Consider the following 15083-nt stretch of genomic DNA (forward strand, 5'->3'; position numbering starts at 1 on the left):
TTGGGGGTTCCTTCTTATACCCAAAGGGGGCTTTGCGTGCTTTTGGGCGAACCTTGAACTTGGCCCCAATTAATTGGGCCGTTTCTCAATAATTCCTATTGATTTCCTCCAATAAAGGGGTGGGTGCCCTGAAGGCTGGGCGTGTCTAGGTGGCCGTTGGCCTGCTTTGTTCTGGTCTTCTGGTGGGAGAATCCAGCTAAGAAGGTCGTGCAGTGCTGGTCCGAGGAGACAGAAGAGCTCTTACGTGACTGCTTTGAGACAGTGGACTGGTCCATATTTAAGAACTCAGTGACCAACTGAAATGAGTATGCCACCACCGTCACAGACTTCATCCGCTAATGTGTGGATGACTGCATGCCAAAGAAAGCAGTACGTGTGTTCCCTGACCGGAAACCATGGCTCAATCACGAAATTGACTCCCTACTGAAGGACAGATCTGAGTCGTTCAAGGCAGACGACCCTGACCTATACAAGAAATCCAGGTACGACCTCCGCAAAGCCATCAGAGATGCCAAGAGAGAATATCAAACCAAGCTAGAGTCACAGACAGACTCTCGGCGGTTGTGGTAAGGACTAAACAACATAACGGGCTACAAAGCGAAGTCGAACAGTATCTCTGGCAGCAGCGCACCCCTCCCCGATGAACTCAATGCATTCTATGCTCGGTTCGAGCAGGTAACTAACAATCCGCTGTCGAGTGCCCCAGCAGCCCATAATTCACCCATACCCACCATCACAGCTTCCAAAGTCAGAATGGCCTTCCTGAAAGTGAACCCTCGGAAGGCGACGGGTCCGGACGGGATCCTGGTCGTGCACTCAGAGCCTGCGCGGACCAGCTGGCAGAGGTATTCACGTACATCTTTAACCTGTCCCTACTCCATTCCGAGGTCCCCACCTGCTTCAAGAAGACCACCATCATACCGGTACCAAAGAAGAACCAGGCAACGTGCCTCAATGACTACCGACCAGTGGCCCTGACTTCAGTCATAATGAAGTGCTTCGAGAGGTTGATCATGAAGCGCTTCACCTCCATACTCCCAGAACGCCTTGATCCACTGCAATTCGCATACCGCTGCAACGGGTCCACATCAGACACCATTTCCCTGGCCCTACACTCATCCCTAGAGCATCTCGAAAACAAGGACTCCTACATTAGACTCCTATTTATTGACTACAGCTTCGCTTTCAACACCATAATCCCAGCCAAGCTCCTATCAAAGCTCCAAAACCTAGGACTTGGCTCCTCACTCCGCAACTGGATCCTCGATTTTCTGACCAACAGACCACAATCAGTAAGAATGAACAACAACACCTCCTCCACAATAGTCCTCAACACCGGCGCCCCGCAAGGCTGCGTACTTAGCCTCCTACTCTACTCCCTGTTCACACACGACTGCGTGGCAAAACTTGGTTCCAACTCCATCTACAAGTTTGCTGATGATACACGACCATAGTGGGCCGGATCTCGAATAACGATGAGTCCGAATACAGGAGGGAGATAGAGAACCTAGTGGAGTGGTGTAGCGACAACAATCTCTCTCTCAATGCCAGCAAAACTAAAGAGCTGGTAATTGACTTCAGGAAACAAGGTACTGTACACACTCCTGTCAGCATCAACGGGGCCGAGGTGGAGATGGTTAGCAGTTTCAAATTCCTAGGGGTGCACATCTCCAAAAATCTGTCCTGGTCCACCCACGTCGACGCTACCACCAAGAAAGCACAACAGCGCCTATACTTCCTCAGGAAACTAAGGAAATTCGGCATGTTCGGAGGAGGAGGAGCAGTCTCTGTCAGGGAGAGAACCTGAGAACATCTAAGACACTAAGAAGGTAAGAAGGTAAGTAAGTGATTTTAACTCATTTTTACTTTTATACCTTTTTCAAATTGTGTGTGTCGGGGGGAAACTGAAGTAACATCACAGAAAAGCTGTGACCTGAGTGGCTGGTTGAGAATCTACACTAAATTCAAAAAATTAAGCATTGGTAACTAATTAAACATAATTACTTAATTATAATTTAGAGGGGTATCTAAGCCAGAGATCGGAGAGTACTATATTTAGCTTTCGCATTTATATTAGAAATCTAGTGCTCGGAAACAGATAGTTAACAGTAACTTTTAAAAAAATAAAAAAATATATACTTTTTTTAAAAAACTTTTAATTTTAATTAATTGACGCAATGTCAGTTAGAGGGGTGCAGTGCTCGGACTGTGAGATGTGGCAGGTCCGGGAGGCTTCCAGCTTCCCGGATGGCTTCATCTGCAGAAAGTGCACCCAACTGGAGCTCCTCACAGACCGCATGGTTCAGTTGGAGCAGCAATTGGATGCACTTAGGAGCATGCAGGTGGCAGAAAGCATCATAGATCGCAGTTATATAAATGTGGTCACACCCAAGGTGCAGGCAGAGAAATGGGTGACCACCAGAAAGGGCAGGCAGTCAGTGCAGGAATCCCCTGTGGTTGTCCCCCTCTCGAACAGGTATACCCCTTTGGATACTGTCGGGGGGGATAGCCTATCAGGGGAAAACAACAGCAGCAGCCAGAGCAGTGGCACCATGGCTGGCTCTGATGTTCAGAAGGGAGGGTCAAAGCGCAGAAGAGCAATAGTAATAGGGGACTCTATAGTCAGGGGCACAGTTAGGCGCTTCTGTGGACGTGAAAGAGACTCCATGATGGTATGTTGCCTCCCTGGTGCCAGGGTCCAGGATGTCTCCGAACGGGTAGAGGGCATCCTGAAGGGGGAGGGCAAACAGGCAGAGGTCGTTGTACATATTGGTACTAACGACATAGGCAGGAAGGGGCATGAGGTCCTGCAGCAGGAGTTCAGGGAGCTAGGCAGAAAGTTAAAAGACAGGACATCTAGGGTTGTAATCTCGGGATTACTCCCTGTGCCACGTGCCAGTGAGGCTAGAAATAGGAAGATAGAGCAGCTAAACACGTGGCTAAACAGCTGGTGTAGGAGGGAGGGTTTCCGTTATCTGGACCACTGGGAGCTCTTCCGGGGCAGGTGTGACCTATATAAGAAGGACGGGTTGCATCTAAACTGGAAAGGCATAAATATCCTGGCCGCGAGGTTTGCTAGTGTCACACGGGAGGGTTTAAACTAGTATGGCAGGGGGGTGGGCACGGGAGCAATAGGTCAGAAGGCAGAAGGTGAGAGCATTGACGGAGAACTAGGGAATAGGAACAGTGGGGCTCTGAGGCAGAGCAGACAGGGAGAAGTTGCTGAACACAGCGGATCTGGTGGCCTGAAGTGCATATGTTTTAATGCAAGAAGTATTACGGGTAAGGCAGGTGAACTTAGAGCTTGGATTAGTACTTGGAACTATGATGTTGTTGCTATTACAGAGACCTGGTTGAGGGAAGGGCAGGATTGGCGGCTAAACGTTCCAGGATTTAGATGTTTCAGGTGGGATAGAGGGGGATGTAAAAGGGGTGGCGGAGTTGCGCTACTGGTTAGGGAGAATATCACAGCTGTACTGCGGGAGGACACCTCAGAGGGCAGTGAGGCTATATGGGTAGAGATCAGGAATAATAAGGGTGCAGTCACAATGTTGGGGGTTTACTACAGGCCTCCCAACTGCCAGCGGGAGATAGAGGAGCAGATAGGTAGACAGATTTTGGAAAAGAGTAAAAACAACAGGGTTGTGGTGATGGGAGACTTCAACTTCCCCAATATTGACTGGGACTCACTTAGTGCCAGGGGCTTAGACGGGGCGGAGTTTGTAAGGAGCATCCAGGAGGGCTTCTTAAAACAATATGTAGACAGTCCAACTAGGGAAGTGGCGGTACTGGACCTGGTATTGGGGAATGAGCCCGGCCAGATGGTAGATGTTTCAGTAGGGGAGCATTTCGGGAACAGTGACCACAATTCAGTAAGTTTTAAAGTGCTGGTGGACAAGGATAAGAGTGGTCCTAGGATGAATGTGCTAAATTGGGGGAAGGCTAATTATAAGAATATTAGGCGGGAACTGAAGAACATAGATTGGGGGTGGATGTTTGAGGGCAAATCAACATCTGGCATGTGGGAGGCTTTCAAGTGTCAGTTGAAAGGAATTCAGGACCGGCATGTTCCTGTGAGGAAGAAGGATAAATACGGCAATTTTCGGGAAACTTGGATAACAAGAGATATTGTAGGCCTCGTCAAAAAGAAAAAGGAGGCATTTGTCAGGGCGAAAAGGCTGGGAACAGACGAAGCCTGTGTGGAGTTTGCAGACGACACAAAGGTTGGTGGAATTGCGGATAGCGATGAGGACTGTCTGAGGATACAGCAGGATTTAGATTGTCTGGAGACTTGGGCGGAGAGATGGCAGATGGAGTTTAATCCGGACAAATGTGAGGTAATGCATTTTGGAAGGGCTAATGCAGGTAGGGAATATACAGTGAATGGTAGAACCCTCAAGAGTATTGAAAGTCAAAGAGATCTAGGAGTACAGGTCCACAGGTCATTGAAAGGGGCAACACAGGTGGAGAAGGTAGTCAAGAAGGCATACGGCATGCTTGCCTTCATTGGCCGGGGCATTGAGTATAAGAATTGGCAAGTCATGTTGCAGCTGTATAGAACCTTAGTTAGGCCACACTTGGAGTATAGTGTTCAATTCTGGTCGCCACACTACCAGAAGGATGTGGAGGCTTTAGAGAGGGTGCAGAAGAGATTTACCAGAATGTTGCCTGGTATGGAGGGCATAAGCTATGAGGAGCGATTGAATAAACTCGGTTTGTTCTCACTGGAACGAAGGAGGTTGAGGGGCGACCTGATAGAGGTATACAAAATTATGAGGGCATAGACAGAGTGGATAGTCAGAGGCTTTTCCCCAGGGTAGAGGGGTCAATTACTAGGGGGCATAGGTTTAAGGTGAGAGGGGCAAAGTTTAGAGTAGATGTACGAGGCAAGTTTTTTACGCAGAGGGTAGTGGGTGCCTGGAACTCACTACCGGAGGAGGTAGTGGAAGCAGGGACGATAGGGACATTTAAGGGGCATCTTGACAAATATATGAATAGGATGGGAATAGAAGGATACGGACCCAGGAAGTGTAGAAGATTGTAGTTTAGTCTGGCAGTATGGTCGGCACGGGCTTGGAGGGCCGAAGGGCCTGTTCCTGTGCTGTACATTTCTTTGTTCTTTGTTCTTTGTTGGAATATAAGGAAAGTAGGAAGGAACTTAAGCAAGGAGTCAGGATGGCTAGAAGGGGTCACGAAAAGTCATTGGCAAATAGGGTTAAGGAAAATCCCAAGGCTTTTTACACGTACATAAAAAGCAAGAGGGTAGCCAGGGAAAGGGTTGGCCCACTGAAGGATAGGCAAGGGAATCTATGTGTGGAGCCAGAGGAAATGGGTGAGGTACTAAATGAATACTTTGCATCAGTATTCACCAAAGAGAAGAAATTGGTAGATGTTGAGTCTGGAGAAGGGTGTGTAGACAGCCTGGATCACATTGAGGTCCAAAAAGACGAGGTGTTGGGTGTCTTAAAAAATATTAAGGTAGATAAGTCCCCAGGGCCTGATGGGATCTACCCCAGAATACTGAAGGAGGCTGGAGAGGAAATTGCTGAGGCCTTGACAGAAACCTTTGGATTCTCACTGTCTTCAGGTGATGTCCCGGAGGACTGGAGAATAGCCAATGTTGTTCCTCTGTTTAAGAAGGGTAGCAAGGATAATCCAGGGAACTACAGGCCGGTGAGCCTTACTTCAGTGGTAGGGAAATTACTGGAGAGAATTCTTCGAGACAGGATCTACTCCCATTTGGAAGCAAATGGACGTATTAGTGAGAGGCAGCATGGTTTTGTGAAGGGGAGGTCGTGTCTCACTAACTTGATAGAGTTTTTCGAGGAGGTCACTAAGATGATTGATGCAGGTAGGGCAGTGGATGTTGTCTATATGGACTTTAGTAAGGCCTTTGACAAGGTCCCTCATGGTAGACTAGTACAAAAGGTGAAGTCACACGGGATCAGGGGTGAGCTGGCAAGGTGGATACAGAACTGGCTAGGTCATAGAAGGCAGAGAGTAGCAATGGAAGTATGCTTTTCTAAGTGGAGGGCTGTGACCAGTGGTGTTCCACAGGGATCAGTGCTGGGACCTTTGCTGTTTGTAGTATATATAAATGATTTGGAGGAAAATGTAACTAGTCTGATTAGTAAGTTTGCAGCCGACACAAAGATTGGTGGAATTGCGGATAGCGATGAGGACTGTCAGAGGATACAGCAGGATTTAGATTGTTTGGAGACTTGGGCGGAGAGATGGCAGATGGAGTTTAATCCGGACAAATGTGAGGTAATGCATTTTGGAAGGTCTAATGCAGGTAGGGAATATACAGTGAATGGTAGAACCCTCAAGAGTATTGAAAGTCAAAGAGATCTAGGAGTACAGGTCCACAGGTCACTGAAAGGGGCAACACAGGTGGAGAAGGTAGTCAAGAAGGCATACGGCATGCTTGCCTTCATTGGCCGGGGCATTGAGTATAAGAATTGGCAAGTCATGTTGCAGCTGTATAGAACCTTAGTTAGGCCACACTTGGAGTATAGTGTTCAATTCTGGTCGCCACACTACCAGAAGGATGTGGAGGCTTTAGAGAGGGTGCAGAAGAGATTTACCAGAATGTTGCCTGGTATGGAGGGCATTAGCTATGAGGAGCGGTTGAATAAACTCAGTTTGTTCTCACTGGAACGAAGGAGGTTGAGGGGAGACCTGATAGTCTACAAAATTATGAAGGGCATAGACAGAGTGGATAGTCAGAGGCTTTTCCCCGGGGTAGAGGGGTCAATTACTAGGGGGCATAGGTTTCAGGTGAGAGGGGCAAGGTTTAGAGTAGATGTACAAGGCAAGTTTTTTACGCAGAGGGTAGTGGGTGCCTGGAACTCGCTACCGGAGGAGGTGGTGGAAGCAGGGACGATAGTGACATTTAAGGGCCATCTAGACAAATACATGAATAGGATGGGAATAGAGGGATACGGACCCAGGAAGTGTAGAAGATTGTAGTTTAGTCGGGCAGCATGGTCGGCACGGGCTTGGAGGGCCAAAGGGCCTGTTCCTGTGCTGTACATTTCTTTGTTCTTTGTTTGTTCTTTGTCCACATTAACCCTTACCAACTTTTACAGATGCACCATAGAAAGCATCCTATCGGGTTGCATCGCAGCCTGGTATGACAACTGCTCGGCCCAGGACCGCAAGAAACTTCAGAGAGTCGTGAACACCGCCCAGTCCATCACACGAACCTGCCTCCCATCCATTGACTCCATCTACACCTCCTGCGGCCAGGGGAAAGCGGGCAGCATAATCAAAGATCCCTCCCACCCAGCTTACTCACTCTTCCAACTTCTTCCATCGGGCAGGAGATACAGAAGTCTGAGAACACGCACGAACAGACTCAAAAACAGCTTCTGCCCCACTATCACCAGACTCCTAAATGACCCTCTTCTGGACTGGCCTCATTAACACTACACCCTGTATGCTTCACCCGATGCCAGTGCTTATGTAGTTACATTGTATATGTTGTGTTACCCTATTATGTATTTTCTTCTATTCCCTTTTCTTCTCATGTACTGAATGATCTGTTGAGCTGCTCGCAGAAAAATACTTTTCACTGTACCTCGGTACACGTGACAATAAACAAATCCAATCCAATCCAATCTCCTCTGGAGCCGGGATGTCTGCCTTGGTATCGTTTACTTAAATGTTACTCTTTTGTCCCCGGAGATGGCTCATTAGTATGGTAATGGCTTTGCAGTTTTGGTCTTGTCTGGGAGCTGCGGCTCCAATCAACAGAAACCATGCACCTGCTTGCTTTCTCAGTATTGTCCATTTTCCCTGCAATCTTTGCAAAGTGTCCATTTTGTAATCGGGAAGTGGCCATCCCAGATGGCTACACTTGACTCCAATTCCATCTCTTCAGATAATTAAATATGCCAGCCTATAGCAGGAATAGGATACTAAGGCATAAGCTGACAGAAATGTCACAAGTGTCAGTTAACGACCAGCCCAAAAATACAACCATTTCCTGCCCCCCACCCCAAAACCTGCTGTAGTAATGCTGCTAATGAATCCCTCAAGGATAATTGAATTGAAGCCATAGCCACACTTTAGAAAAGTAGATCTTCTAAATTGGAAAAACACCATAAGAGATGTTACTTGTTCCTTCCCATTGTTACTTCCTCAAAACAAATTCCAATTAAAAAAAAAATTTTTTTTTAGAGTACCCAATTCATTTTTTCCAATTAAGGGGCAATTTAGTGTGGCCAATCCACCTAGCTTGCACATCTTTGGGATGTGGGGGTGAAACCCACGCAAGCACAGGGAGAAATGTACAAACTCCACACAGACAGTGACCCAGAGCTGGGATCGAACCTGGGACCTTGGCGCCATGAGACAGCAGTGCTAACCACTGTGCCACCGTGCTGCCCTGACAAATTCCAATCTAATGGAATCTTCACCTAATCTAGGGAGTTCAGGAAGATTAAAATTACCACATTAACCAGTTCTTTTAAGATGTGGAGATGCTGGTGTTGGATTGGGGTGGGCACAGTAAGACGTCTTACAACACCAGGTTAAAGTCCCAACAGGTTTGAGTGCGGCCTCACCGGGACCTTGGATTCATGGTGCATTACATTCACCTCCCACCATCTGGCCTGGGCTTGCAAAATCCTACCAACTGTCCCGGCTTGAGACAATTCACACCTCTTTAACCTGTGATTATCCCTCTCTCCAGTCGCACCGTGTAAAGACTTAATTACCTGCAAAGACTCACATTCAAAGTATCATCTTGAATCATTGCATTTGTCTATATATGTGCTTGTGGGACCCACCTCCTCATTCACCTGAGCTGTGCTCCGAAAGCTAGTGATTCAAAACAAACCTGTTGGACTTTAACCTGGTATTGTAAGACTTCTTACTTCTTTTAAGACCATAGAATGAGGTCCAGTAGGTCCTGGGGACACAGCAGCCTGCAGCTCCAACACTTTTCTCAGTGCCACTTCCATGGTGATTGAGTTCCTCCTTCCCTTTTTTTTCTTCTGATTTATACATTTCTGGGATGTTACTTGTATCCTCCAAAGCGAAGACCAATGCAAAATACATGTTCAATTCATCATATCTCTTTATTTTCCATATTAATTCCCTAGACTCACTTTCTATAGGACAAACACCCATTTATTTTCTTTTTTGAATATCTGTAGAAACTCTAACTCACTTTAATTTTTCCCTCATTATTAAGCTTTTGGTCGTTCTTTGCTTTTTAAAAATATTGTCTAATTTTCTGACCTGTCTCCCAACTTTGCACAATTATATACTTTTTCTTTACGTTTGATGTTTTGTTAGATTTTTTAGTTAACCATGGATGCTGGTCCTAGGAATTTTTCATTTCTCATCGGAATGTTGTGTATCCCAAAATATCCTTTTAAATGTCTGCCACCTATTGACCTACCCCTTAACCTAATTTGTCAGCTCACTATTTCTGCTTTCATGCCCTTATAATTGCCCTTATTGAAGCTTAAAATACTAGTTTTGGACCTACTCTCCTCTCCCTCAAACAATGTAAAATTCAATCAAATTATGAACATTGCTACTTGGATTAATTGAGGACCTCTCTCATGGCACAATACCAGATCAAATATAACCTACTCTTTGATTGATACCTTCATTTCTTGTTTTAAGAATCTATCCCAAAAACATTCTATGAATTCCTCATCTAGGCTACCTTGGTTCCTTGATTTTTCCAGTCTATATGTCGAGTAAAATACCCCATGATTATTGCTATGCTCTTTTCGCTCCCGTTATCTCTTCCTTTATATCCCGTCTCAACATGTGGTTACTGTTAAGGTGGCCTGTATACCACTTCCACAAGTAACTATCTGTTTTAGCTCAGTGGGCTAGACAACTGGTTTGTGATGCAGAACAAGGCCAGCAGCACGGGTTCAATTCCCGTACCAGCTGAGAATTCTGAATTCTCCCTGTGTACCCGAACAGGTGACCATGGGCTTTTACAGTAACTTCATTGCAGTGTTAATGTGACAATAAAGATTATTTACATCATTTCTCAACTCTACCCAAATAATTTCTACATCCTGGTTTCCTGCACTTGGGTCATCCCTCTATTATACTAATATATCATTAATTAACAGAGCCACCCCTCTACCTTTTCCCAGTTTCCTGTTCTTCCTAAACACCATCTACCCTTCACTGTGCTACCTTGCAGACATGTGTCTGTCATAGTCATCAAATCGTACTTATTTCTATTTGCACTACTTCATCCTGTTTTGTTTTGAATGCCTCATGCATTCAGATTCAGTCTTCGGTTTTGTTGTTTTATTATTTTTGTAACCTTTAGCCTTAGCTGCTGATTTATTGTTACCCCATTTATTCTTTCACATATAAACATTTCTTTCCTGCATATCTTTAGAAATTTGAACCCTTGCCCCTGCTATTTACTTTGAAACCTTCTCTGCTTCCCTAGTTATGAAACTTGCCAGAACACTAATCCCAGCAGTTCAGGTGTAGACCATCCAATGGTACAGCCCCCACTTTCCCCAGTACTGGTGCCAATGCCCTAAGAACTGCAACCCACTTCTCCCACACCAGTCTTTGAACCACACATTAAATTTCTCTTGTCTTATTTACCGTATGGCAATTTCACATAGCTCAGGTAATGAGATATCCTGAATCCTAGTATCAGGCAGGCAACCCAGGCACCTGTACTCACGCTCCTGACTGATACAACACAATACCCTGACTATGCTGTCTCCTATCACTACCACATTCCTTTGCTTCCCCCCCATGAATGGCACCCTTTATTCTGTTAGTCAGTCCACTGATTTCACCTATTTTTTCCCCAACCACAGGTGTTAAGCACCTCACACCTATTGGACAAAGTCAAGGGTCGAAATTTATCCATCACATGCTGATTCCCCTCATCTGCCCGACTCTCCATCACATCCTCCTATCTCTGACCAATGCCCAACTCTATATTTCTGCCCAACCCAGAGCCAATGTTGCCTGAGCTGCAGACACTTTCTGCAGGTATGGTTGTCTGAGATTGCAGTGCATTCCACAGATCCTTAGTCACAGCACACCACCAGGCCTGCTATTTCTGTCTAATGTTTTTAGTCAATTAATGAATGATTTACGAGATTTCCGGGTGCGGCGATGACCAGCTAAGTCGCACGTTTCGGCAGCTCCCGGTGGAACAGACTTTTGGGCTCTTGATAGGAGCCCCAACGGCAAAAAACACTGTGCAGTAATCCAGAAGGGAATCCCCCCTGGACACAGATGGAAAAAAAGAGAGGCAAGTGGCCGGATTGCGGTGGATCCTCTAGAGCAGCGGCCAGGAAGGCAAGCACAAAGCAAGATGGCGTCGGAAGGAGGCAGTTTAATATGGGGCCCTGACCAACAAGAGTTTTTGCGGCGTTGCGTGGAAGAACTCAAAAAGGAGATGAAGAAGGAGCTGTTGGGCCCAATATTACAAGCGATTGAGGGGCTAAAGGAGGAGCAAAAGACCCAGGAACAGGAGCTTCGGGTCGTGAAGGCAAAGACTGCTGAGAATGAGGACGACATACAGGGCCTGGTGGTGAAAACGGAGATGCACGAGGCACAACACAAAAGGTGTGTGGAAAGGCTGGAGGTGCTGGAGAATAATGCGAGGAGGAAGAATTTAAGGATTCTTGGTCTTCCCGAAGGTGTAGAAGGGGCGGACGTCGGGGCATATGTGAGCACGATGCTGCACTCGTTAATGGGATCGGAGGCCCCGGCGGGTCCGCTGGAGGTGGAGGGAGCCTATCGAGTTATGGCGCGAAGACCAAGGGCTGGAGAAATTCCTCGAGCCATAGTGGTGAGATTTCTCCGATATAAGGACAGAGAGATGGTCCTCAGATGGGCAAAGAAAACTCGGAGCAGTAGGTGGGAGAACGCGGTGATCCACGTATATCAAGATTGGAGTGCGGAGGTGGCGAGAAGGAGGGCAAGCTTTAATCGGGCCAAGGCGGTGCTGCACAAATGGAAGATTAAATTTGGAATGCTGCAACCGGCAAGACTGTGGGTCACACATCAAGGGAAACACCACTACTTCGAAACGGCAGATGAGGCGTGGACATTTATTGTCGAGGAGAAACTGGAGTGAGCGGACCAGAAAAAGAACGTTTGGGACAAAGTGGGGGGGTGAATATGTGGGATGAAGGGGGAGGGGAAAAGAGGGAAGAGATGACTTCCCAAGTTGTTAATCCTGCAACCCTGTAACTTTTCTCTCTTCCCCATGTCGAGGGGGAGGGGGGGGGGGATGAGGAGCTGAGGGCGCCGGCCATTGGGGGCGGGGCCAAAAGGGTAGCGCGGGCTTTGTTCCCGCGCCATGGTAATCACGGCGGGAACAGGGAAACAGGAAGGAGGGGGCCTCGCACAGTGTGAGCCGAGGTCACGGGGGGAAGCCGAGGTCGGCCAGAGTTTGCTGACTTCTGGGAGCAACATGGGGGGTGCAATTACGCTAGTTTGGGATCTAGCGGGGGGGGGGGGTTATCTGGGTTGCTGCTGCTGGGGAGAAGGGAGAGCTGGTATGGGGGGTGGTGGTCGGGGCGGGGGGGCACCGCTTGGGGGAGATACGGCTACGTGGGAACCGGGTGAGGAGCTGGATTGAAAAAGGAGATGGCTAGTCGTCAAGGGGGGGGGGTAAAGAGCCCCCCAACCCGGTTGATCACGTGGAATGTGAGAGGGCTGAACGGGCCGATTAAGAGGGCACGGGTACTCGCACACCTAAAGAAACTTAAGGCAGATGTGGTTATGTTTCAGGAGACGCATCTGAAGCTGATAGACCAGGTCAGACTACGCAAAGGATGGATGGGGCAGGTGTTTCATTCGGGGCTAGACGCAAAAAACAGGGGGGTGGCCATACTAGTGGGGAAGCGGGTAATGTTTGAGGCAAAGACTATAGTGGCGGATAGTGGGGGCAGATACGTGATGGTGAGTGGCAAATTGCAAGGGGAGGCGGTGGTATTAGTGAACGTGTATGCCCCGAACTGGGATGATGCCAACTTTATGAGGCGTATGTTAGGACGAATCCCAGACCTAGAAGTGGGGAAGTTGGTAATGGGTGGAGATTTTAATACGGTGCTGGACCCAGGGCTGGACAGATCGAGGTCCAGGACCGGAAGGAGGCCGGCTGCAGCTGGGGTGCTTAAGGACTTTATGGTGCCATGGGGCACTCAAAGCCAAAGGTCCAGGTAGACGAGGGTAGAGCAGTTGATGTGGTGTATATGGATTTCAGCAAAGCGTTTGATAAGGTTCCCCACGGTAGGCTATTGCAAAAAATACGGAGGCTGGGGATTGAGGGTGATTTAGAGATGTGGATCAGAAATTGGCTAGCTGAAAGAAGACAGAGGGTGGTGGTTGATGGGAAATGTTCAGAATGGAGTACAGTCACAAGTGGAGTACCACAAGGATCTGTTCTGGGGCCGTTGCTGTTTGTCATTTTTATCAATGACCTAGAGGAAGGCACAGAAGGGTGGGTGAGTAAATTTGCAGATGATACTAAAGTCGGTGGTGTTGTCGATAGTGTGGAAGGATGTAGCAGGTTACAGAGGGATATAGATAAGCTGCAGAGCTGGGCTGAGAGGTGGCAAATGGAGTTTAATGTAGAGAAGTGTGAGGTGATTCACTTTGGAAGGAATAACAGGAATGCGGAATATTTGGCTAATGGTAAAGTTCTTGAAAGTGTGGCTGAGCAGAGGGATCTAGGTGTCCATGTACATAGATCCCTGAAAGTTGCCACCCAGGTTGATAGGGTTGTGAAGAAGGCCTATGGAGTGTTGGCCTTTATTGGTAGAGGGATTGAGTTCCGGAGTCGAGAGGTCATGTTGCAGCTGTACAGAACTCTGGTCCGGCCGCATTTGGAGTATTGCGTACAGTTCTGGTCACCGCTTTATAGGAAGGACGTGGAGGCTTTGGAGCGGGTGCAGAGGAGATTTACCAGGATGTTGCCTGGTATGGAGGGAAAATCTTATGAGGAAAGGCTGACGGACTTGAGGTTGTTTTCGTTGGAGAGAAGAAGGCTAAGAGGAGACTTAATAGAGGCATACAAAATGATCAGGGGGTTGGATAGGGTGGACAGTGAGAGCCTTCTCCCGCGGATGGATATGGCTGGCACGAGGGGACATAACTTTAAACTGAGGGGTAATAGATATAGGACAGAGGTCAGAGGTAGGTTCTTTACGCAAAGAGTAGTGAGGCCGTGGAATGCCCTACCTGCTACAGTAGTGAACTCGCCAACATTGAGGGCATTTAAAAGTTTATTGGATAAACATATGGATGATAATGGCATAGTGTAGGTTGGATGGCTTTTGTTTCGGTGCAACATCGTGGGCCGAAGGGCCTGTACTGCGCTGTATTGTTCTATGTTCTATGTTCTATGGAAGGAGTAGACCCTGGAGATTTAGTAGACCTAGGAGTAAGGAGTTTTCGTTTTTCTCCTGTGTCCACAAAGTTTATTCACGAATAGATTTTTTTGTTTTGGGAAGGGCACTGATCCCAAAGGTGACGGGGACGGAGTACACGGCTATAGCCATTTCAGATCCTGCTCCACATTGGGTGGACCTGGAGATAGGGGAAGAAAAACAACAGCGTCCACCCTGGAGAATGGACATGGGATTATTTGCAGATGAGGGGGTGTGTTTAAGGGTGAGGGGGTGTATTGAAAGGTACTTGGAACTCAATGATAATGGGGAGGTACAGGTGGGAGTGGTCTGGGAGGCACTGAAGGCAGTGGTTAGAGGGGAGCTGATATCTATTAGGGCACATAAAGGAAAGCAGGAGGGTAGGGAAAGGGAGCGGTTGTTGAAAGAATTTCTGAGGGTGGACAGACAATATGTGGAGGCACCGGAGGAGGGACTGTACAGGGAAAGGCAAAGGCTACATGTAGAATTTGACTTGTTGACTACGGGTAATGCAGAGGCACAATGGAGGAAGGCACAGGGTGTACAGTACGAATACGGGGAGAAGGCGAGCAGGTTGCTGGCCCACCAACTGAGGAAAAGGGGAGCAGCGAGGGAGATAGGGGGGGGTGAGAGATGGGGAGGGAGAGATGGAGCGGGGAGCGGAGAGAGTGAATGGAGTGTTCA

Source organism: Scyliorhinus torazame, chromosome 1 (genome assembly GCF_047496885.1).
Source record: "Scyliorhinus torazame isolate Kashiwa2021f chromosome 1, sScyTor2.1, whole genome shotgun sequence".
Taxonomy (NCBI): domain Eukaryota; kingdom Metazoa; phylum Chordata; class Chondrichthyes; order Carcharhiniformes; family Scyliorhinidae; genus Scyliorhinus; species Scyliorhinus torazame.